Here is a 25,602-nt window from a genome sequence, read left to right on the forward strand (position 1 = left end):
CAACATCCATTGGTTCACAGAAAAAAGCAAGGGAATTCCAAAAATCCCATGTACTTCTCCATTAACTACACTAAAGCCTTTAACTGTGTGGATCACAACAAATTATGGAAAATTCTTACAAGATGGGGATACCAGACCACTTTACCTGTTTCCTGAGAAACCTGTATGCAGGTCAAGAAGCAGCAGTTAGAACTGGCCATGGAACAATGAACTGGTTCAAAATTGGGAGAGGAGTACATCAAGGCTGTATACTGCCACCCTACTCATTTAACTTCTATGCAGAGTACATCATGAAAAATTCTGGGCTGGATGAATCACAAGCTGGAATCAAGATTGCTGGGAGAAATATCAACCTCAGATATACATATGATACCAGTCCAATAGCAGAAAGCAAAGAGGAACTAAAGAGCCTCTTGATGATGATGAAAGAGAAGAGTGAAAAAGCTCACTTAAAACTCAACATTCAAAAAACTAAGATCATGGCATCCAGTCCCATCACTTCATGGCAAATAGAAGGGAAAAAAATGGAAACAGCGACAGATTTTATGTTCTTGGGCTCCAAAATCACTGAAGACCTCGACTACAGCCACGGAATTAAAAGACGCTTACTCTTCCGAAGAAAAGTTAAGACAAACCTAGACAACGTACTAAAAAGCAGAGATACCACTTTGCTGACAAAGGTCTGTATAGTCAAAGCTATGGTTTTTCCAGTAGTCATGTACAGATGTGAGAGCTGGACAATAAAGAAAGCTGAGCACTGAACAATTAATGCTTTCAAACATGGTGCTGGAGAAGACTCAAGAGTCCCTTGGACAGCTATCCTATTTCTGCATATTTAGCCAAAGAATAAAAAACACTAATTGAAAAAGATAAAACAAACAAAAAAGAGTCTCTTGGACAGAAGGAGATCAAGCCAGTCCATCCTAAAGGAAATCAGTACTGAATATTGGAAGGACTGATGCTGAAGCTGAAACTCCAATATTTTGGCTACCTGATGTGTAAAGCCAAACTTTTGGAAAAGACCCTGATGCTCGGAAAGATGGAGGGCAGGAGGAGAAGCGGGCAACAGAGGATGAGATGGATGGATGGCATCACTGACTCAATGGACATGAGTTTGAGCAAGTTCCAGGAGATGGTGAAGGACTGGGAAGCCTGGCGTGCTGCAGTCCATGGGGTCACAAAGAGTTGGACATGACTTAGCAACTGAACAACAACAAGAATTTTGAAGTGACATATTCAATGAATAGTTTCCATACAGAGGTATTTACAACAACAAAAAGGAGAGAATAGACCTCTTGGTATTTTCAGATTTCCAAGCAGATGTGCCCAATATCCATCAAAGGATGAAAGTACTCTCAGTGCAAACCACATAATTTTCAATACGCATTTCAGCTGCAGAAGTTATTATGATTGCTGTTATATCTATAATTTCAAATGTTAAAATCTTATGAGAGAATTAAGCCTCAATTTGTTTAAATTCAATTTGACACTAACCAAAATATGTGTCTATTGAGAAAAAGAAGTAAAGACAATATAACATGTGAAGATCATCTAGAAAGGCAGATAACATAGCTCACATCTTCCTCTCAACTGGAGTGAAAGTAGGACAATGAGAGAGAGAGCTTTTGGGTTAATAATTCAGGCAAATAAAAAGTTAAAAAGGCCTTATGGGTAAACACTATGAAATGTTAACTTGTAACATTCATCCCATAAGGGACACCATCCAAATTCATATGGGGCAGTTGTGAAAGTAAGAACCATGGCTTCCATAGCTGACCTCCATAGCCGACCTTGAATACAATTACTTTTTTATTGCAATTCAATGTAAAATTTGCATAAAACATAACACTGCTTGTTTCAACTGCCTTATTTAAATCATTTCTCAATATTTATCCAGATATACTAGTTTCCAAATATCTACTTTGCCAATTTACCGGAAATTAAGGTAAGCAATTTTTGATAAACCTTATATAGGTCCATATTCTATTTCTTAACTCTTTAGGAGATTTTCTTGGATGAACCTCAGAATAAATCCACCATTAAATAATATTTAAGCAGGATAAAATGTGCTTAATAAGCTTTCAAAAGGGAATAAACTTCTGATATTTCCATAGTAAAAAGGCAATAAGATATCATTATGCTAAGATATAAATTGTTATTGTTTAGTTGCAAAGTCATGTTCAACTCTTTTGTGACCCCATGGACTGTAGCCTGCCAGGTTCCTCTGTCCATGGGATTTCGCAGGCAAGAATCCTGGAATGGGTTGTCATTTCCTTCTCTAAAATGTAAATGGATACCCTAAAAGGAAAATACTTCATTTTCAGGAAAATTCTTTTAAAACATTATTTAAACTGCATTATCTAAAATTGTTAGCAAAAGTGCACAAGTGCCAAAAGTGGGAAAAGCAAATAATATGAATGTGAAACATTTGGAGGCAGCTTATTCACATCATCAGTAAATGTCTCCCTGACGGTTGATGGAATTCATTGAGACCAATAAACCTCAGCATGAAATATTAAGGAAAAATGGGACCTATTATTTGGACAACTATGTGGTCTCTAAGTGAACTTACCAGGAAAATGAAACAGCCCATTAACAGTAATGGAAATGATAGTGAGGTGTCTGTGGAATGGTGAGATTTAATTCATCAGTACTTGGCTTTAAAGGTAATTATTCAAACATGCGGTTGGAGCACATGGTGCTTTAAACTGCATGATTCAGACATTATGTTAACCAGGGCGCTTTGACCTTCTCTACGCACATAAATCTGAGGAAGGAAGTCTATTCTAGATAATGCCTGATATAGTGTATTTTGTATTTTATTGATTACAGGAATATTTGTGAAAGCAGTTTGCCAATACTGAATACTGCAAAGTGCTACCTAATTGGACCCCAAATAAGCGAACTCAATTGTACCCTCTAACACGAACATAAAAGCAAAACCCAAAGATAAGCTTTCCTCTGCTATAGGCCATGTCTGGGTAACTGATCTAACTGAGTTCTTGAACAATAATTCTATTTCTGAGCCCAAGTTTCTTCTGTCTAACATATAAGAGCTTCTTTAAGTATATTCTCAGATGCATGGCTGATTTACCTTAACAGCTTCTGGGATCCATGGGCTGCATCTACTTAATGACAGGTTGAATGAAAGGCACCTATCACTGGATAAGGCACTGAAACAGCATCTCCTACTAGATAATAGCATTAAGGGTATTCATCACTTTGGTACAAGGGAAGTAGGAATTCTGTACATAGCAAATGGGTTCTAAGTACATATACAGCAGCCAGAGTAAATGGTCAAATGATGGTCAGGTCACGTCAGCCCTTCACTGAGAACCCTCCACTTCTATATGCAACATGGTATTCTCAATTAGATCAGAATCTAGGGAAAAGGACATTAGTGGAAAAACAGATTAATCCCAGTGAGCTCTGTAGTTTAGTTAGTAGTACTGAACCAGTGTCAGCTTCTTAGTTTTGGAGAATGCACTATGGTCATATAAGATATTCACACTATAGGAGATTATTCAAGATCATTATACTGTCTTGTCAATTTTTCTATATTTTTAGAATTATATAAATATACTGAAAATAAGAATTTTATTTAAACAAAACAAGACCTCCATTTGCTTTCTATGTTACACCCAATAAAAGCCACAATCTTTCAATGGCCTGTGAGGCCCTACATATTCTTGCACTCCATACTCCTAGTACTCTCTCCCATGCTCAATCCTCTCCAGCCACTGACATCCTACCTATTTCCTCAACACACAAGGCATGTTCTCATCCCAGGACTTTGCAGTTATTTTCTTCCTGAATCATTCTCCTCCAGATACCCACAAGGCTCAGTCTCTCACATCATTCCTGTCTTTTCAAAATGACCTCGGTGAGACCCTCCCTAGCCTTGTCTGTTTTTCCTGCTAGAAAGTAAACTCTAAGAGGGCAGGAAGTTTGTGTGCTTTTTGTCTATTACTTTAGTCCCTGTGCCTAGAACAGTGTTTGATATATAGTGGACACCTGATATTCACTGAATAAATGAAGGCACAAATGCAAGAAGAAAGAAAGAGATGATGGAAGATAGACGAATAGAGCAAAGAGTGGCTGGAGAGTACTAGGTTTTAAAAGTATGTAATTATTTAATGTCATGGAATCATAATTTTTGAATAAGAAGGATTCCTCTTTTCACTGTTCCATTACACAATATGTGATTTCTGCAACAATTTAGTACTTATGGTCATTGCTAATAAATATGGAAGCAGAGGCTGGAGCTTGATTTCTAGATCTTGGACATAGTTGTCTGTGAAAATCATTTATTTTGGGGCCCTCACACTAATTAATTGATATAACAGCTATTTTGCAAAGATGTTCTATTTCATCTCCACCAGTATCTTAGAGAAACACATTCTCTACTTTTTTTCCTAAACTTCCACTTGTTCTTATCATACTTACAAGGGCTCCTCTCTGTCCCCTTCTAATCATACCTGCCTTTACTGTTTGCTTCTGTTTGTAGCATGTGACTCACCAAGCCGAGGCTCACTGGGATTTCCAGTTCAGGCAAACATTTCAATACAGACTGAATAATGAGATCCCACAAAAGTAAACAAGCACTAAGTACATAGTTATACCTAAACACACACACACACACACACGCACACACACGCACACAAACTGATGGTGTAGACCAAAGCATTCTGACATCTTTAACTTCTACATTTCCAAGGCTGTTGTTTTTAATACAAAACTCTAGTTTGAATAAAGATAAATGCTCATATAAAGACTGGATCATTGAAAAAGCAAGAGAGTTCCAGAAAAACATCTATTTCTGCTTTATTGACTATGCCAAAGCCTTTGACTGTGTGGATCACAATAAACTGTGCAAAATTCTGAAAGAGATGGAAATACCAGACCACCAGACCTGCCTCTTGAGAAACCTGTATGCAGGTCAGGAAGCAACAGTTAGAACTGGATATGGAACAACAGACTGGTTCCAAATAGGAAAAGGAGATCGTCAAGGCTGTGTATTGTCACCCTGCTTATTTAACTTATATGCAGAGTACATCATGAGAAACACTGGGCTGGAAGAAGCATAAGCTAGAATCAAGATTGCTGGGAGAAATATCAATAACCTCAGATATGCAGATGACACCACCCTTATGGCAGAAAGTGAAGAAGAACTAAAGAGCCTCATGATGAAAGTGAAAGAGTAGAGTGAAAAAGTTGGCTTAAAGCTCAACATTCAGAAAACGAACATCATGGCATCTGGTCCCATCACTTCATGGGAAATAGATGGGGAAACAGTGTCAGACTTAATTTCTCTGGGCTCCAAAATCACAGCAGACGGTGATTGCAGCCATGAAATTAAAAGATGCTTACTCCTTGGGAGGAAAGTTATGACCACCCTAGACAGCATATTAAAAAGCAGAGACATTACTCTGTCAACAAATGTCCATCTAGTCAAGGCTATGGTTTTTTCAGTGGTCATGTACGGATGTGACAGTTGGACTATAAAGAAAGCTGAGTCCAGAAGAATTGATGCTTTTGTTGGAGAAGACTCTTGAGAGTCCCTTGGACTGCAAGGAGATCCAACCAGTCCATCCTAAAGGAGACCAGTCCTGGGTGTTCATTGGTAGGACTGATGTTGAAGCTGAAACTCCAATACTATGGCCACCTGATGTGAAGAACTGACTCATTTGAAAAGACCCTGATGCTGTGAAAGATTGAGGGCAGGAGGAGAAAGGGGACAACAGAGGATGAGATGGTTTCATGGCATCACTGGCTCAATGGACATGGGTTTGGGTGGACTCTGAGAGTTGGTGATGGACAGGGAGGCCTGGTGTGCTGCGGTTCATGGGGTCGCAAAGAGTCAGACACGACTGAGCGACTGAACTGAACTGAAATGCTCATAAATAAAGGTAGATGTTTATAAAATTTATCCAGATCCAATATAGGCAAAATTATGAGTGTGTAATAATGGTTGATGGTGGACTACACTGTGTCAAACAAGAGGAAGGGGCACTGTCATTCTCGAATCCCTCTCCTGCCATCCCCAAAAAAGTCAACAAGTAAATGTCAAATGCAAATATTTTCTATACTAGTATACTGTGTCGGAGAAGGCAATGGCACCCCACTCCAGTACTCTTGCCTGGAAAATCCCATGGATGGAGGAGCCTGGTAGGCTGCAGTCCATGGGGTCGCTGAGAGTCGGACACGACTGAGCGAATTCACTTTCACTTTTCACTTTCATGCACTGGAGAAGGAAATGGCAACCCACTCCAGTGTTCTCACCTGGAGAATCCCAGGGACGGGTGAGCCTGGTGGGCTGCCAGACGTCTCTGGGGTCGCACAGAGTCGGACATGACTGAAGCGACTTAGCAGCAGCAGCAGCAGCAGCAGCAGTATATTGTGTAAGGAAAAAATACACAGTGTTTTTACTTTTCTTTTTGATCATTACCTCTGGGCAGTGTTATTTATCACATTGTGTACTTACTGTTGAGAGCTCACAAATAGCGATACTGAATACTCATGTGTACTGTCACTGGAAAGGGGTAATTTGGAAATCCTGGCCCCAAAGCCAGTGGGATATTACAGCTTAAGTCTTTCTAATATCATGGTCTCAACTGAGACCTTCAATCGCCTGTGAAAGTCTTGCCCTCCAGCTCTAATTTTCTACTCTTCTGCTTTATCTCACGTTTTATTAAACAATTTCTCAGCAATTCCTATGGAGGTATCATTAGTATATGCTCTCCACTCTCAAGGATGTGACTCATCCTGGCCAGGAAACTTGGGACACATTTAAACCCACCAGGCGTTTTCTTAGATTGTTCTATCCCATCTTGGACTTCCTTTCCTTCCCAACAATATTTTTCTACCCTCTTTAGTGCCAATATTATTCATGATAGAGAAGTCAGGATGCTGACTAAACAGACATTCAGAACAAAAAAGCATCAGGTTTTAGAGACAAATTATGCATAAGGGTTGAGGGAAGTATGGACCTTGAGACACTTTTTCAGGATTTTGGTGTTTTAGAATTCACTGGAAAATATGTCTATGCATATCTATGTGTGTGTGTGTATATATTTACACACAGAGACATAGATTAAGATTGTATAAAGAATTTGCTCTTATGTTTATGGAGGCTGAGAAGTCCCATGATCTGTAGTTGATGAATCAGAGAGTCAATCATATCAACTGATGGTTCTACTCCAGTTCTGAGGGCCTGAGAACCATGAGAGCAGTTGGGATAATTTTCAGTCCTAGCCCAAATTCAAAGGCAGGAAAAGACCAAGGATTCAAAAGACCAGGGATTCAGTTCAAAGTCAGGCAGAGAGAGCAAATTCTCCCTTGCTTGCTCTTTTTGTTCTCTGCAAGCCTTTGATGGACTAGATGAGGCCCACTCACATCAGAGAGGGCAATCTGCTTTACTCAGTCTACCAATTCAAACATTATCTTATTCTAAAACACTCTCACAGACACTCCAGAATAATGTTCAGCCAAATACCTGGGAACCTGGAAGCCCAGTCAGCCTGACACTGGGGGTTGTCAGGTGAATTGTGATGTTTCCACTAACAGGAGGAGATAAGAGACTTCTTATAAGATAAGACTTCTGCCATGGAATGAAGCTGCCATGGAATATCCAGTTGGAAATCTTGTTCAGAGCTCAGGAAAGATTTTGAGACTTTAGATTCAGATTTGGTAAAAGTTTAAGTCATAGAAATGGCTGAAACTAAGAAGAACACATAGATTCATTAACTGCATCATTTATTTATTATTTTAAAAATTGTTTTGAAGTCTTCATTCAATTTGTTACAACATTTTTTTTTTTTTAAGTTTTAGTTTTTTGACCCTGAAGCTTGTGGGATCTGTGGGATCTTAGCTCTCCCCAACCAGGGATTGAACCTGCACTCCCCGCATTGGAAGGCAGAGTCTTAACCACTGGACCACCAGGGAAGTCCCAACTGCATCATTTATTGAATATCTATTATATGATAGGCAAATAAGAAACACTAGGAATATAATATTTAACAAAATAAAGACAAATCTTACCATCAGTTCAGTTCAGTCACTCAGTCATGTCTGACTCTTTGCGACCCCATGAATCGCAGCATCCCAGGCCTCCCTGTCCATCACCAACTCCCAGAGTCTATTCAAACTCATGTCCATCGAGTCGGTGATGCCATCCAGCCATCTCATCCTCTGTCGTCCCCTTCTTCTCCTGCCCCCAATGCCTCCCAGCATCAGGGTCTTTTCCAATGAGTCAACTCTTCGCATGAGGTGGCCAAAGTATTGGAGTTTCAGCTTTAGCATCAGTCCTTCCAACGAACACCCAGGACTGATCTCCTTTAGGAATCTTAGCATAATGGAGCTTAAATTCCAGGGAGGGAGAAAGATATCAAATATATAAACAAACATTATGTCATTGAAAACATGGTAAATGCAACAAAGAAAAATTGTGTCAGTCTACAAGCAGATATAATAAGGGAATATGACTTAATCTGGAGAGACTGGGAAGACTTCCATGGAAAGTGATACTTCTACTAAAACCTGAAGATTGCATAGATTAAGAAAAAGAGCTTGGTGTTGAAGGAACCAAAATTCAGCTTTGTGTCTGGAACTTTGTAATGAAGAGGAAGTGCCAAGTAACAAGTCTATAGATGTAGTTAAGGTCAGATCACACAGAGCCTTCTAGGCAGTTAAGTCGTATTTAATAGGCTAAGTTACTAGTAACAATTCTTTGATTACCACTAGTAGTAGTATGCAACCACTCCTTGCCATGGCTTCATGATAAGCCCAAGATATTTCTCTTTCCCTTGATTTTGGGTTTGACCATGTAACTTGCTTAGGAGGTGAGATGTCAGCAGATCCAGCACAGTCAGAAGCCTGAAATGTGCAAGTGTGTCTGGGCTTGGCCTCTTATACTTTCACCATTACTATGAAAAGAATATGCCCCAAGCCAGGCTATTATTAGTCAGTAGAGAATGAGAGAATTATGGAGATGATCTGGAGTCAACTTGTCTTTGGAACTAAGCCCAGCTGAATTCTGGCTAGATAATCTGATCGCCAGTCAACTTGCAGACATGATGTAAAATAAATCATTGTTCGATACCTCGGAGCTTTGGAGTAGTTCGCTATATAGAAAAAACTGACTGATACAGAGACCTTAGGTTTAAGGGAATTGTTAAAGGAGAGAAACCATAGAGAGAAAAAGGCTAAGAAGAATAAGTCAGAGGTAGAAGGGAAATAATGAGGGAATCTGTTGTTGTTCAATTGCTAAGTTATGTCTGACTCTTGGTGATCCCATGAACTACAGCATGCCAGGCTTCCTTGTTCTTCACTATCTCCCAGTGAAAGTGAAAGTGTTAGTCACTCGGTCATGTCCAACTCTTCGTGATTCCATGGACTGTAGCCCACCAGGCTTCTCTGTCCATGGAATTCTCCAGGCAAGAATACTGGAGTGGGTCACCATTCCCATCTCCAGGGGATCTTCCTGACCCAGGGATCAAATCAAGGTTTCCTGCATTGCAGGGAGATTCTTTATTGTCAGAGCCACCACTATTCCTTACAGTTTGCTCAAAGTCATTAAATTGAGTCAGTGATGCTATCTAACCATCTCATCCTCTGATGCGTCCTTCTCCTTTTCCTTCAATTTTTCCCAGCATCAGAGTCTTCCAAAGAGTTGGCTTTTTGCATTGGGTGGCCAAATTATTGGAACTTCTGCTTCAGCATCAATCCTTCCAGTGAGTATTCAGGACTGATTTCCTTTAGGATTGACTGGTTTGATCTCCTTGCAGTCCAGGGGACTCTCAAGAGTCTCCTCCAGCATCACAATTCGAAAGCATCAATTCTTCGGTGTTCAGCTTTCTTTATGATGGTCCAACTCTAACACCTGTACATGACTACTGGAAAAACCATAGCTTTGACTACATGGACGTTTGTCGGCAAAGTGATGGCTCTGCCTTTTAATACACTGTCTAGGTTTGGCACAGCTTTTCTTCCAAAGAGCAAGTGTCTTATAATTTGATAGCTGCAGTTACCATCTCCCATGATTTTGGGGTCCAAGAAGATAAAATCTGTCACTGTTTCCACTTTTTCCCAATCTATTTGCCATGAAGAGATGGGACCAGATGCCATGATCTTAGCTTTTTGAATGTTGAGTCTTAAGTGAGCTTTTTCACTCTCCTCTTATCAAGAAGAGACCAACTCCAGTATTCTCGCTTGAAAAACCCCATGGACAGAGAAGCCTGATGGGCTACAGTCCATGGGGTCACAAAGAGTCAGACACAACTGAGCAACTAAGCGTGCATATCATATCAATGAGGGAATAGTGTTCAGGAAACCAGGATGGAGGGAATTTCAAGACAGAAATTTTCAAATTCCACAAAAAGATCACCTAGAATGCAGAGTAAAAATAAACCACTGACTTAGTAAATTAGAAATACTTTTTGATGATTTTTGCAAAAGCAGCAGCAGTTAGTTTGGTATAAGCAGAAAGCATTTTTCAGTGGGATGAAAAATAAGGGGAAAGGGAGAAAGCAGAGGCAGGACCTGTAGACCACTCCTGAGTGTTGCAAGGAAATAAAAGGAAGAGGGGTCAAAGAATAAGACAAGGACCACCAGCGGAAACCTGAATTGAATTTGTTTTTGAATTTGCCAAGCAGAAGGAAATCAGGTCATTCAAGGAGAGTTCAGTGGGTCTCCACAAGCTGACAGAGGAAGGATTAGATATGAGGCCAAGTTATGTTACAGTTACAGACTTGCTTGCCTGAGTGCTCAGTTGTGTCCGACTCTTTGCAACCCTATGGACTATGGCCCATCAGCCTCCTCTGTTCATGGGATTTCCCAGGCAAGAATACTGGAGTGGGTTGCCATTTCCTCCTCCAGGGGATCTTCCTGACACAAGGACCGAACCCATGTTGCCTTTGTCTCCTGAATTCCAGGCATATTCTTTACTGCTTGAGCCATCAGGGAAGACAAAGAGGGAGTTTATTCCACAGGAGAAAGGATTCTATGTACTAAATTCTAATCAGTTAAGGGAGGATTTTAAATTATCACTTGGATTGATCATAAGTCTGATGTATATAACAAAAGTATGACAGGTGTTTTTAAGAATCCCAGAAATGCTTCCTTAGGATAGGAATGTGTATTGGGTATTTTCATATGCACTTTCACATGCGTGGGGCTTGGCAAATGTTTCTCTTGCCCCAGGCGAGGACTTGAAGGGACCGTATGTTAAGGATACTGCTTTTAGAGCAAAGATGCTTTGAACAGGTTTCTAGTTTAAAGTATTTGATGGGGAGAGTGAGAAAGTGACAAATTTATGAAATACTGTAAGACCAAGAACTTCAGGAAGAAGTGGAAATACTCTTCCTTGAACATGGCAGGTGACCCAGAATGGAACTGAGGTTGAGGGTAGAAACTGAAGGCTGAAAAATTTCACTCCCCATTGCCTTTGCTTTCTCTGAGAAGTCCAAGGTGGACCATCTGCTAAGAGTGAAGGGACTATGGATTTATCCTTTTTGTGATCACTTTCTTGTTCCAAATACATTTTTAAGAATGCAGTTTCGCTCACAGCAACTTTTACACATCTCAGTTCATTTCATATTTTAACCTTCCTGAACTTAATCTAAAGTTCATGAATAAACATGGGAGTGTAAGTTAATTAATAAAAATTTAGAAGGCAATATGGCAATTGGTATAAATAATGTTAAATATTCATACACCTTGACTTAGTAATTCCACTTCTATGAATTTATAGAAATTAGAAAACAACACACAAGATGGGAATTGAAGAATTCTTTGCATTAGTTACCATAGTACACTGAAATACACACTACAGGGATTTTTAAAGATAAATTAGAGCATGAACATACAATAGAATTCTATGCAAAAATAAAAATTACAATATGGATCTATGCTTATGCCCTTATTAGTATTGTTGAATCAAGAAAAGTTAGGGATTAGTAGCTTGATACTATATGTGATTCTATTTACATAAAATTGTTTATATTGGGGTGTGTGTGTGTGTGTGAGGAAGAGAGTGAGAGAGAAATGTCAATAGAGATCAAAATGTTAACTGTACTTATTTATTGGTTGAAGGATATGGAGTTGCATTTACTTTCTTCTTTTTATTTGTTGTACTGTTCGAATACTTTATATTAAACATTTATCACAGGTGTTACATAAAGAATGAAAGATGGCTTCTATGCATAGACTCAGTTGTTTATTCCTTTGCTGATACATTAGCTCAAAAGCCTCCCCCCTCCAGCACCAAACTCGAATTTTAACACATCCAATTATTTTTAAAATAGACCATGCAAGCAGATTTTTAGTTATTTAAAGCCTGTCTGCTCTGCTTACCCTATGCGCCTTCACTGGACTGTGGTGGCCCATCCTTATCCATTGATAAGACAGAGCCTGGTTATAAGACCCCAAGCTGCTATGGCCCTTTGGGGCTCTCTGACCCAGAGACCCCCTGACATTTCACAGTAACACCGTCTTAAAGTGGAAGCCTTCCTGTGATCTTCCTCTCTGCCAGGAGTCTCTTTCCTCCCCCCTCCCATTCTGGATGCCCCCTCGCCTGAAGCCTCTGCAGGTCTCAGGCCGTGAAGGATTCCCCTCCCACAGCCCTGTGTGTCATTGCCTTCCATGGCATTTCTTTTACATTGATCAGCCCTCAAAGTCCTTGAACCCTCTACAATAGGCATTTATAATAGCACATAAAAATAATACAACAGTTTTTTAAAGCATTTTTTTAAAGAATTTAAATGGGCCCACAGCCTGTGCCAGGAGGAAACTGGGCAGCTCCAGCTTTCAAGAAAAGCTGCCTTGCAAAGCAAGGACCCAGGGGCTTAAGCCTCCAGTTAGAATCTCAATACTGCCAGCTAAAGTCAGACGGGAAGTATCTTTCCAGGACCACAAAGTCACTTTGTCCTGCTTTTTTATCTCAAATACCCTTTGTTTTTAATATTACCCAGTCTCCGTGAGTGACTGGTAAGCAGGCCGTGGATATTCTTGGTGTCATTTCAGGCCAATTGTCCTGTTCTTAACCCAAGTGAGTCATCATGGACCTCCCACAACTTCCTCCCTCCCCTCATGTGATACTTTTTCCTTCTATAGAAGCTCACAGATTCATCTGAGCATTGTTTTTCTTCCTCCTACCCTGTCAGCTTGCAGGCCAGCAAGCTCCCACATTCCTCCCCTCAGGGAAGCTCTTCTTCCTTTGGAAAGAGTCTTAATCTTACTGTCTACAGCCATGCTTTAGAATCCAAATGCAGTGTGTAGATATAATCTGCAGCTCTCGGGTCTTTCTCTACTTGCAAGATTGAGAGCTGCTATTTAACTTTCCAGCCCCTACTCCGTGAATTAATTTTTTCTGATCAGGTAAAATCTTAATTACTAACCTGGAAACGATCATCAATTAATACAGGACTTTGGTGGCTCAGACGGTGAAGAATCTGCCTGCAATGCAGTAGACCTGGGTTCGGTCCCTGGGTCGGGAAGATCCCCTGGAGATGGGAATGGCTACCCACTCCAGTATTCTTGCCTGTAGCATTTCATTGGACAGAGGAGCCTGGTGGCTACCTACAGTCTATGGGGTTGCAAAAGGTTGAACACGACTGAGCAACTAATGAAAAGATTATGAAGCATACCATAACTTGTATTTCTATTCCTATATTCCAGACTGTACTGCAAATGTGCAAATTTAACAGATGCTGTTGTTCATTTGACATGCAAAAGAAATGCAGAGAAATATATTGAACCTTGATTAGACTCGAATAGATGAGATAGGTGTTAAAAGTGATTCTCATTTTTCACTGAGGGATCCGACTCCCCTTTGAGAAAGCAGGAGAGAGAGTTGCCCTAGAGTGACAGGGAAGGTAGCTATGGAAAAGGCAGACTAATTTCCCGAAGCCAATACCGTGACCATTGGAGATGTTCCTCGATGATCTTTGCCTCCTTTCTCTTCAAATAAAAAGTGGTCAGTGTTTGTATTCCTCACGTGAGGTAGTTTGTGATTTAAACAACAGTGGGGTATGGAAAATCACATTCAAAAATTCACTTTATCTTTATCCAACTGGACAAACAAAAACCAAAGAGGTATCTGAAGTGAATTTCAGTCCTTGTAAGCTTTGCAATTTCTCTCTCCTAGCCTTGTTGCAAAGAGTGATTGCCAGGCGAATGGGCCTTTGTGGCATTTCAGTAAAAACCATTTTGATAGAATTATACGTTTCCTTTTCACCCCAGATCTCTTTTTCCCTATACTTCTTGTTCCTGCCCTTGTCTCTAATTCTCACTGTGCACTGAAAGTGATTTACAGGCTACAGAAAGTCACTCAGCTTCTTTCTAAATGTCAATTCTAGGAAATTTCTCACATACTTTTAGAGCCATATCATGGTTAAAAAGACTTCCAAATCAGAGACTTTAATTACTGTCACTATTGAGGGCACACCAGCCTCTCCATAATGACTAAGTTAACAGCCTTCAAAGTACCGTTCTAACAGTGACCCAGGTTTTTCAAGCATTAAGTGGTTTCATCATTTCCTTACTTTCATTAAAAAAAAAAAAACTAGGAATATATTTCAAAGAATAAACTTCAAAACTTCAGCTTTTACACTTGGTTCATTGTTGCATATAATTAACACATTCTTGTTCTCTTCTCTACTTAATTTAGAACAGCATTAAATTCCCATGCAACCCACAAAAGTGTAAGTAGTTTATTGTAATGCGGTTATGAAACTCAAGTGTGAGTCGGCAAAAGCTGCACCCAGAGATATCCGGAAACCAACTTGCCAGGAATGGGCTGATGCAGACTTGTGAAGAAGCAGCTTAGCATGTCTCCCATTTGGTTTGGAGTACTGGTTCTCTTCCAAGTACCCTCAGAGCCACCTCATCCCCCTCATTGTCTGGAAGGACCCCCTGGATGTGACACTCCTCCCCTCACAGGAAGAGTATCTTCCAGCACTCACACTGCAAGGGCTCACTTTACCGACCAAGCAACTTGATAAACCAGGTACTAGAGAAGCCATTTGAGCAGTGGCTTCTCGAACACAATGTCTCCTCCTTGTCATCTATACCCATTAGTGACTCTCCTGGGAGCAATTTCAGTTCTGAGGACAAAGCCATCTTCTTCCTAGCTTCCCACTAAATATTTCTCAGTATTAAAAAAAAAAAAAGCCATGTGGTAATAACAATAAAATAACAATCAGTAATAACAATAACAAACACTCAGAGGGCACTTATTTTGTTTCAGAACAGTGTCCGAAGTGCTTTGAACATACATTAACTCATTTGATCATCATAAAATTTCTATGAGGCTGGTACCATTATTATCTGCCATTTTACAGATGCTTTTTTGGTGGCGTGTCCCTATTGCTTTCCCACTGACTTAAGAGTCTCTTTCTCCTACTTAAGAGTCCTATGCTGCCAAGTCGCTTCAGTCGTGTCCGACTCTGTGCGACCCCATAGACAGCAGCCCACCAGGCTCCCCTGTCCCTGGGATTCTCCAGGCAAGAACACTGGAGTGGGTTGCCATTTCCTTCTCCAATGCATGAAAGTGAAAAGTGAAAGTGAAGTTGCTCAGTCGTGTCCGACCCTCAGTGACCCCATGGACTGCAGTCTTCCAGGCTCCTCCATCCATGGGATTTTCCAGGCAAGAGTAGTGGAGTGGGGTGCCATTGCCTTCTCCGAAGAGTCCTAGACAATATGCAAAAGCTTTTTAACAGTAAGTAGAACATATTTCAGTCTTGCCAGTGTCAATATGTGCTGCTGCAAAATCCCTGGCAGGAGAGGATGAAAGGAGTCAGTGCGTGGTGAGTGAAGACAGAACTAGACAGAGGTTCAGACGGCATTAGGGGTCTCTTATAGCACGAGGATGGGACTTGGGGAGGATTTCTTTGCCTCATGGAGTTTTAGGATGTCATCTAATTTTTGGCAATATTCTGAGATGCCCTCTAAAGATATCCTTTGAGGAAGAACTGGTGACAAAAATTCTCGGATGGTATGGCATAGATGTCTAGTTGCTGTCTCAATATCCATTTACTCTTTCTTTCTTTGTAAGAGACCTCCGATTACATCAGATGGTAATGTGCCTGGCTGAAATGATGTGTTTCTCAGCTTCCCTTGGTACCGAAAGTGGCCATTAAACTGAGCTACGACCTACAATATGAGCTATTATGTGGAGAAGACAGACAGCCAGGATGTGTCGCTTTCCCCCTCCTCTTTCCTTCATCTTGCTTCCCTGAATGCAGATTTGACGGACGGTTTCCCAACACCATATTGGACTACTGGGGTGACTCTGAGGATGAAGTTCAAATACCAGGAATGGAAGAGTAGAAATAAAAATGCAAGGTGGGTCCCTGGTGACCATGCAGTCACTACATTTGGAAAACTGCAAACGCTCATACTGATTTTATGTGAGGTAAATGCAATACACTGGAGAAGGAAACGGCAACCCACTCCAGGATTCAACAGCAAAAAAGCAATACATGGTCATGTGTTTAAGCTGCTGTTACTTCTGACTTTTTTATATATGATTATAACATGATTCTAAATGAATACATAAAGTCAACTGGGGGTTTTATGGGCAGAAGAACCTTTCTTTATTTTTTTTTACAAGGCAAGAAAACTTAAAAGGCCCCTCTATCAATAGCTTGAGGAGAGAGGCCAAGTGATGAAATTCGGGCCGAGAACTTCCCAAGCCCTGAATGAGGGAATTCATCTCTCTACTTCTTAGCTGTCTCATTTCTGAAACAAGGATGCTAAGTTTGATATCATATTAAGGCTCCTTTACAGGTTGAAAATTCTGTAAATTTTTCAAGTTAGCAAGAATAAGACACATTGCAGAATTGCTTGCCAAGCCCTGCTAAAAGGCATCAGTCTGAGTGAACTGGGTGATTTCCTCCGGTAGATGTGGGGTACTTGAATTGAATTCAGTTGAAATCCTGTCTCAGGTAGCAGGGCCAGTAGGAGATGTCCCTTTGCACAGAGTTGCTACTACTTTTGAATCAGGTCATGGTTGCCATAATCAAGGACCACCTATTTGGAACAAACAGAAGCTCATTTAAGCTGAAGCTGAAGCATTCCTTATCCAAGTAATATAGAGATGTCTTACTAAGTTGGCAGGAAGCCCCAACAGGGAAACTGGGAATGGAAAGTTGAGAATTCCCTCTCTTCTCTCTGGTCAAAGTCATACGCAATCTTTGCTTTCCTTGCCTGCTTCTCACTGCTGTCTAGCTTTCTCTACTGCAGTGCTTACGAGGTAGAAAAATTAAAAAAAAAAAAAAAAAAAAGGCTTTCCCAGCTCTACACAATCTCATTTTCAAGCTAATACACCACACTGAGATAGAATTCAAATTGTTAATGAAGTCTGATTGACTCAGGTTTCATTAGCCATGGCTCTGGGTTTAAGGTCATGGGCAGGGCTTGGGGGCTGGTTCTCTAGGAAGGAGCATGCCTGGGGAGGGATGACTTGGATCTTCAGAGAAACAGCAAGAAGGTCTTCAAGCATTCCTCTCTAGGAGGGGATTCATTTCTTCACAATTGAAGAGCTGTCCATGGGACTCTGCTCAAGTAGGGAAGGGCATGTGACCATGCATCATACCACGATACCAGCTTGTGCTTCCAAACTTGCCTGGAGAGGTAACACTATGTCACTGTTTTGAGTCTGTAACACCTATTACGGAGGAGCAGTAAGATGTGTGCATGGGTATACTTGGCATGATTATAGTTAATGGAAATAACTATATTGGGAAACTTTTGTTGAGAATCTAGCAGCATCCCTTCAGATAATTAAAGTGTCAGAAGCAGAATGAAAACTGCTAATTTAACCTCTCTTTTATCTTTTCCTCTAGCTCCTCCTAATCTAACCCCTCTTTTATCTGTTTCTCTACCTGTTACTTCCATTTCTATTTTTGTGCAGACCTTATCTGTATTATTCAGATTTTTCTAATTACTATCTTAGCTAGTTTTAAACTCCATTATTTGTGAAGCATCTTGATAATTAACTGAATGTTTCTAAATTTTAATTGGATGGAATTCATCATTTGATAGCATATTTATAATTACTATATTGTAAAAGACATTTTAGTAATAGACATCCATGATTATTTTCTATAATACTATAAATAAACAAGAGTGTTTTTATTTATTTTAGAATTTGGCTCGAAATAATAGTTTCCATATCTTTCATATCTCACATTAATATTTAATTGTACCCTTGAGAAGATAGGTTTTGGTCACTTGGTAAGATTTTCTGGTTTTTCAAAATTTAATTTTTTCAAAAATAAAAAGTAAAGAGTAAAGTAAGTAAAAAAAGTAAATAAAAATTTTACTTCCTTAAAGTACAGAAAAAATGAAACATAATTCATGGAGAATACACAAGTGAGGAAGTAATATTATCTGGATTTAAAATTTGCAAGTTTTGATAGGTTGAATAGGTCATTGAATTTTAAACTTGGGTTTTCATTATGTAAAGTGACCAAAACACTATCTGAATCTATCACTCCACGTTGCTGTTCAGTCACTAAGTCATGTTCTACTCTTGGCAACCCCATGGACTACAGTAAGCCAGACTCCCTGTCCTTCACCATCTCCCAGAGTTTGTGCAACTTTACCTCCATTGAGTCAGTGATGCTGTCTAACCATCTCATCTTCTGTGGCTCTCTTCTCTTTTTGCCTTCTACCTTTCCCAGTATCAGGGTCTTTTCCAATATCAGTTGGCTGTTCGTATCGGGTGGCCAAAGTATTGGAGCTTCAGCATCAGTCCTTCCAATGAATATTCAGGGTTGATTTCCTTTAGGATTGACTGGTTTGATCTCCTTGCAGTCCAAGGGACTCTCAAGGGTCTTCTCCAACACCACAATTCAATACTCCATATGATGACTAAATTTATCAAATAAAATAATGGTTATGAAAATAACATATAAAATGTAAATATGTCCAGCACCATACAGTGCTATCAACAGGAAATCTACCCACCTTTCCAAAACTGCCAGATGATGAACAGCAGTTGTCAGAAACAAAAGTAGATGAAGCATAAGTAACATGGGTCACTTCAACTTAAATTGGTACACAGCACAAGAGTAAACAGACCTCTCTATGCTAAGTATGAGCGAGACATCATGATTAGGGGTAAACTAATGTGCTATTTCATCAAGGCAGCATGTCCATGCAACATAACAGAAGAGCTTTTAGAGGAGACTCTCTGTAGTTAAATGCAATGCTTACTAATCAATCATCATTTATTCTTTTATCATGTAAAGTGCCAGACCACTGATTTGACAAGACTCTCATGAATTGCTTTAAATGTATTCCTGATGTATAATCAATATTTCTAGCAGACTTCAAGAATGCATTTCAGTGTGTACATGCTTATTAGCTATATCAAAATCAGACTTAACCTGAAGCCAGTATCATCAAATCATTCAAGAGCTTACTGCTGGCTTAATAATCGACTTCTCTAAAATTGTCACTGGGAAAGCTGAAGGGACAGCCTAATAGAATATAAAATTGTAGGCTTATCTTCCTCGAGTTTTCTAAAAATGTATTACAGCAGACCTAACTAGACATATGAAAAAATACCATAACTCATATGAGTATTATATGCCTTCTCTAAAGGAATTTCATATTCCGAGATCAGAAAGTATTCAATCATCTAGATCGAATTGCACTAAAATTTGACTTCCTTTTCTTAAAATCTTGTATTGGTAGCTTGTTGGTGTCTGGCCCCAGCATCTGAGAACAAATTACTTGTCTCAACTGTCTAAAGATAGTCTATTCAGAGGTGTGCACATAAGCTGCGTCCCAGACCTGTCATCACGAAGAGGCAAACTAAAAACCAATACAAGTTGAAGAAACAAACTGTCAGATCTCTGACTCTAAGAGACAACTCTATACCACTTTGCTCTTAAATCTGACACTCTTGATTTTTCCAGGAGTCTATCTGAAAATAGTGGGCTAAATGGATTCTTCTTTGCCAGGGCCTATATACCGCACCCCAGCAAATGGGCTGTCACATCAGAGAAGTGCATTGAGTTCTCCTACAGTGAAGACTTGAAGAAGAGGAAGTGTTCCTGCTCCTGAACTCATGGAAAAGAGAAACCAGCATGTGAAGGCTTAGGAAAATGATCACGGAGACATGCACAGAAAAATGAACAGTGACGACGAACTCTACATGCAAGAAAGGGGTGATATATGTATGGGGTATTTATCTTGTTTTTGTTTCTTTTTGCTTACCTATAGGTTCAAACCTCTCTGTGGTGAACATGTACTGCTTTTGCAATAAGAAAAAAAAAGTATAAAAAGAAAGAGCCTGCTACACTATGGTTATGAAACACAAATGGTCTCTGTTTTGGTGTATTCACTCAGGCAAGGGGATGTGGTCATTCTCAGGTCAAAGACAAGGACCAGATATGAGGCTTCTCTGGTAGCTCAGTGGTAAAGAATCCACCTGGCAATGTAGGAGACATGTGTTCGGTCCCTGCTCCGGGAAGATCCAACATGCTGTGGTGCAACTAATCCTGTATGTCACAACTATTGAGCCTGAGCCGAGGAACCACAACTGCTGAAGCCTGCATGCCCTGGAGCCCATGCTCCGCAACAAGAGAAACCATCACAATGAGAAGCCCACGCACCGCAACTAGAGAGCAGCTCCCACTTGCTGCAAATAGAGAAAAGCCCATGCAGCAGTGAAGACCCAGCACAGCCATAAATAAACAAATACAATTATATATATATAGAGAGAGAGAGACCAGATATGATTCAGGAAGATGCTAGATTTCAGAACTCCAGTTCTGTATTGTTTTATCCTTTCAAAATATGATAATCTCTTAAAATCACTATGTATTTATCAATATTTACCATGAACCGTACTAAAATTAGTTGTTGTTATATTTCTGTAAGTCTGGTGAGAGAATGAGTTGCTAGCTAGCCTAATGCAAGGCAATGCTTCCCTGTCCGCACAGGATGAAGCTTTTATGGGTTCATGATCAACAAGAAAAATAATAAAAATGTGATGAGCTTTTCCTAAACAAAGTTCATTTAACTTTTAAACTTTATTTTTTTTTTATTTTTTTTTTCTTCCAATTTTATTTTATTTTTAAACTTTACATAATTGTATTAGTTTTGCCAAATATCAAAATGAATCCGCCACAGGTATACATGTGTTCCCCATCCCGAACCCTCCTCCCTCCTCCCTCCCCATACCATCCCTCTGGGCCGTCCCAGTGCACCAGCCCCAAGCATCCAGCATCATGCATCGAACCTGGACTGGCAACTCGTTTCCTACATGATATTTTATATGTTTCATTGCCATTCTCCCAAATCCTCCCACCCTCTCCCTCTCCCACAGAGTCCATAAGACTGTTCTATACATCAGTGTCTCTTTAGCTGTCTCGTACACCAGGTTATTGTTACCATCTTTCTAAATTCCATATATATGCGTTAGTATACTGTATTTATGTTTTTCCTTCTGGCTTACTTCACTCTGTATAATAGGCTCCAGTTTCATCCACCTCATTAGAACTGATTCAAATGTATTCTTTTTAATGGCTGAGTAATACTCCATTGTGTATATGTACCATAGCTTTTTCTCCAAAAAAGACATACAGATGGCTAACAAACACATGAAAAGATGCTCAACATCACTCATTATCAGAGAAATGCAAATCAAAACCACTATGAGGTACCATTTCACACCAGTCAGAATGGCTGCGATCCAAAAGTCTACAAATAATAAATGCTGGAGAGGGTGTGGAGAAAAGGGAACCCTCTTACACTGTTGGTGGGAATGCAAACTAGTACAGCCACTATGGAGAACAGTGTGGAGATTCCTTAAAAAACTGGAAATAGAACTGCCTTATGATCCAGCAATCCCACTGCTGGGCATACACACTGAGGAAACCAGAAGGGAAAGAGACACGTGTACCCCAATGTTCATCGCAGCACTGTTTATAATAGCCAAGACATGGAAGCAACCTAGATGTCCATCAGCAGATGAATGGATAAGTAAACTTTATTTTTAAGAATAATGATGATACTAGTTCCTCTCCACCCCCATAGAGTCTATCCCCATTATTTCTGGATTCCATCTATTTATGAATTTGCCTCCTTGCTAAAATATACAGATACGCACCAAGCCAAGAAAAAACTGAATCACCCAATGGGCACATTCTCATCAAGGTCAAACAGGGTGATGCACTCTGACTTCTTATTTCAGCTTTCATGCCATAAACATGCCCTTTTCATGGTCCATTTAATGACATATTCTTTGTATTTTTTCTTAATGATTTTGCAATTGAAAATGGCTCCCAACCATAGTGTGGAAGTGCTGTGTAGTGTCCTCAAGCACCAGAAGGCTGTGATGTGCTTAGGGAGAAAATACATGTGTTAGATAAACTTTGTCAGGCAAAAGTCACAGCACTGTTTGGCTGTGAGTTCAGTGTTAATAAAGCAACAGTATATATTAAATAAGGTGTCCTTAAACAGAAATGCACATAAAACAAGGTTATGTATGACTGACCAATGAAAATATTATGTATGACCAGAGGCCTTTTAGGAAACTAACCTTATAATTCCTGTGGGAGTAATGGTTCAGTATTTGCTAATTCACTGTTACCAACAAGTTCATAGAACACAACTCTCATGAATAACAAGAATATAGTTTATAAATATAATCTATATATATGCACATAAAGTTTTTAATCTTATAGTACTATTCGTTAAAAAGTAAATTTAATAATTTGATGTTCATCCTCACATATTCCTGTTTTAAATATGACATCCATACAAAGTTCAAAGTCGGAACAATTCACCTTCATTCAAACATCATTTATCAAACATCTTTCAATCTTTATGAAATGTTTGTCCTAAGGGCACAATGATGGGGAAGACAGTGACAGGACATGCTCTTTTGGAATAGACACTTTAGGGGAAGACACAGTCCACTCCCCCCGAAAAGACAAGTAAGCATATAAATGAAATGACTGGACATGGTAATTTACTTTATGAAAAGAATAAAGAAGGGACTAAGATAAAAAATGAAAATGGGGAAACTTACTGTAGGCAGTTTGGTCAGAGCAGGTCTCTGTGGGGAGGCTATGTTCCTGAAAGAAGGACTCAGCCACTTGACAGGGGGAGGCCATTCCATTCAAATGGGAGATTTTATGTTGAGACCAGGAGGGGGGAACGTGCCTGGTCTGTTCAAAGAACTAGAAGATGACCAGTGTGACTAGAAGATGATGAGATGGGAAGAGAGTAGCAGTGGAGACGTAAACAGGGCACAAAGGGTGCAAGAACTGTAGCCTCTGGTACAGAATGTGCTTTTATTTCATTATTATGGGAAACCACAGCAGGCTATGGCTTTGCCAGTAGTCATGTATGGATGTGAGAGTTGGACTATAAAGAAGGCTGAGCGCCGAAGAACTGATGCTTTTGAATTGTGGTGTTGGAGAAGACTCTTGAGAGTCCCTTGGACTGCAAGGAGATCCAACCAGCCCATCCTAAAGGAGATCAGTCCTGAATATTCATTGGAAGGACTGATGCTGAAGGACTGAATGCTGAAGGACTGAAACTCTAATACTTTGGCCACCTGATGGGAAGAGCTGACTCAATGAAAAGACTCCGATGCTGGGAAAGACTGAAGGCAGGAGGAGAAGGGGATGACAGAGGATGAGATGGGTGGATGGCATCACCGACTCAATGGACATGGGTTTGAGTAAACTTCGGGAGCTGGTGACAGACAGGGAGGCCTGGCGTGCTGCAGTCCATGGCGTCGTAAAGAGTCAGACACGACTGAGCGACTGAACTGAACAGCAGGATTTTAAGCAAAGCATTGACATGACTTCATTTTCACTGTAAGACCATTTTTGCTGTGGTACAGAATGGACCAGAGAAGAGAAAGCACTGAAATCTGGGCACCCAGTGAGAAGTCTGTTACAGTAATGTGAGTATAAGATCACAATGGCTGAACAGAGGTGAAGCAAGGCGCCTGAAGCCAAGAATTCTCTAGACATAAAAGAACATAGGGATGAACTGGATTCAGGAAAAGTGAGTATTCAAGGGGAGCCCTAGATTTCTGGCTATAGTACAAAGGGGGATAATAATGTTTACTTTACACAGTGTTCTAAGGGTTAAATAAGGTATTCCATGCAAAACACTTATCATGATGCTTGGCACACACAGTAAGTACTACATGAATATTAGCTATAATTATCAGATAGTATATAGAAATAGGTGTCATTTTGTGTTTAAAACAGTATTTCTTAAGTAGTTAAATGTCTCTCTGGGTATGTTATCATAGGGAGTGATGGTGAATTTAAGGTGAAATTAGAATACTTTTGACAGAAAGGTCCAAGAATATTGAAATCCTGAATCATTATATCCTGCCTTCTGGTGAAGTCTCCCAATTAAAATAACAGTCAGTTTACATCTAGAATTTGGGTCCCCAAATCCAATCTAATTTAGACTGGACCATTAGGACAGTCTTTGTATCACACCCAGTTAGCCTGTGCTAGCTTCTAAAGGAAGCAGACTCGTTCGCTTATCCTGTGACACCTCCCTGCTCCAGTGGAGACTGCATCTGAGGGCGGGCTGTGTGACTAGGAGCCGTCCTTAACCTCTTGGGAAACTGCCCACTTGAAGCACAGTCATGGTCTTGGACTACTCTTAGGAACAGCAAAAGGACTCATGTGAGGTGATGAGGGAAGGCAGAGTTCCTGAGCTCCCTTCAGAGGACAAAAGGTACACTACAAATTGACTTGAACAATTCTTTTTCTCCTGGCTCGAGCTCAAATGGACTCATTTCACTCTCTGGCCAAATTAGTATATTTCCTGGAATTATAAGGGAGTAGAAATATGATATACTAATTAAATTAGCCACAGTAAAGACTGCAAGGAGATCCAACCAGTCCATTCTGAAGGAGATCAGCCCTGGGATTTCTTTGGAAGGAATGATGCTAAAGCTGAAACTCCAGCACTTTGGCCACCTGATGCGAAGAGTTGACTCATTGGAAAAGACTCTGATGCTGGGAGGGATTGGGGGAAAGAGAAGGGGATGACAGAGGATAAGATGGCTGGATGGCATCACTGACTCGATGGACGTGAGTCTGAGTGAACTCCGGGAGGTGGTGATGGACAGGGAGGCCTGGCGTGCTGCGATTCATGGGGACGCAAAGAGTCGGACACGACTGAGCGACTGAACTGAACTGAACTGAACTGTACTGAAAGACTGCTCCCTCAGAGAAGCACATAATGAAGTCTGGGGCATGTGAGGTTGGCCCCTTTCAGATGACAGTGTTAATGGCTAAACCAGTCTACTGGCTGCAGGCATGCTCACTCACTCATTTACGGAGCGCCTGTTCATAAGACCCATCACACAGCAATCCAATTACTTTAAGTTTTCATAATTTTCAACATAAGGAAAACTGGATTATATCACTCTTTCCTGGTAAAGGTGGGTTTGTTTGTTTTAAAATATCAATCAAGTTCAGTTTTGTAAATATAGCTCAACCTGTAAAATTTTGAGAAAAGTATAACAGGATAGGTAACCTTTCTTTTTTTATTTATCTAACTGCTTGCGCACAAAATGCTTATTTGCCACCCAGAGTAAAGTTG

Source organism: Bos indicus x Bos taurus, chromosome 21 (genome assembly GCF_003369695.1).
Source record: "Bos indicus x Bos taurus breed Angus x Brahman F1 hybrid chromosome 21, Bos_hybrid_MaternalHap_v2.0, whole genome shotgun sequence".
Lineage (NCBI taxonomy): Eukaryota > Metazoa > Chordata > Mammalia > Artiodactyla > Bovidae > Bos > Bos indicus x Bos taurus.